Source organism: Carassius carassius, unplaced genomic scaffold (assembly GCF_963082965.1).
Source record: "Carassius carassius unplaced genomic scaffold, fCarCar2.1 SCAFFOLD_61, whole genome shotgun sequence".
NCBI lineage: Eukaryota > Metazoa > Chordata > Actinopteri > Cypriniformes > Cyprinidae > Carassius > Carassius carassius.
Window position 1 is genome coordinate 732,380 of NW_026775074.1, and position 1,107 is coordinate 733,486.

The 1,107-nt window shown below is 49.6% G+C and overlaps 1 non-coding gene and 1 pseudogene across 1 annotated transcript; both read left to right on the forward strand.

Annotated features, from left to right (window-relative positions):
• Positions 1–181, forward strand: LOC132134727 (U2 spliceosomal RNA; annotated as a pseudogene).
• A 351-nt stretch (positions 182–532) lies between these two features.
• LOC132134778 (U1 spliceosomal RNA) lies at positions 533–696 on the forward strand. The gene has a single exon (XR_009429769.1). It is a non-coding gene; the product is annotated as a U1 spliceosomal RNA (small nuclear RNA).
• The last annotated feature ends 411 nt before the right edge of the window (positions 697–1,107 follow it).

Here is a 1,107-nt window from a genome sequence, read left to right on the forward strand (position 1 = left end):
ATGGATTTAATAAAAAAAAAAAAAAAAATCTGTTCTTATCAGTTTAATATCTGATACGTCCCCCATCCGGGGACTACATATTAAATGGATTTTAAGATCACGGAGCTGGAGCCGGGGCTTGCTCCGTCCACTCCAAGCATCGGCCTGGTATTGCAGTGTCTCCAGGAACGGTGTGCTTTCCCTTTTTGGGGATTGCCGTTTATTGTGTCGAATAGCAGAACAAGGAATGAGATCTGCCATGCTGTGGTGTATTGCAAACTTTTTTCCTGATGCGCCCTCCTGGGGTCTTGGACTCTTCCATGAACGATGCACCCACCTGAGGTCTTTCACAGACGAGGTGATGCATCGAATCAGGTGTGTTTGGTTAAAGAGAGTCATCTAAAACCGGCGTTGGGAAGCACCGGCCCATGAGCTTGGCAGTTTCCAGGCCAGTAACGGAAGGCACCCGTCCTTCCTTTCCTGGAGGGGGGCTAACCGTTGGTGTGGACGGTAGAGACGCAAATCATACCTCTGGCTGACCGACTGGGCCTTCATACTTACCTGGCAGGGGAGACACCATGATCAAGAAGGCGGTTCACCCAGGGCGAGGCTTGCCCATTGCACTCCGGCCATGCTGACCTCTGCGAATTCCCCAAATGCGGGAATCTCGACTGCATAATTTATGGTAGTGGGGGACTGCGTTCGCGCTCTCCCCTGAAATTCTTGGTGAAACAAAGCAGAAGAGGTTTTTTCCAGGTTTTTTTTTTTTTTGCGTTTCAGAATGGGGAGTTCTGTCACATGCGAGGTATGTGTTGTGCGCCTGTGAAACAAAGTCAGTTACACTCTTGAAAAATCGGACCCTGGTGGGTGGTTCAGTTCGAATATAGCACAGACCTTACTTTGAAAGTCGATTGGACTGACTGCAGCCTAGCTGTAGCTGTCTCCATGTTGTTTGGTTGTCCTTTTTCAATTGGTATTAATTTTGTTGTCGCTTACAGCGCCACCGAGTGGCCTGTCGCAGCGCCCTTTTTCACCTTGCTTCTGACTGAGCCCCTGCACAGGTGTGCCGATTTGGGTGAAGGGATCTCATTCCTTCCTGGAGTTATAGCCATTCGAGCCATCTCGGAC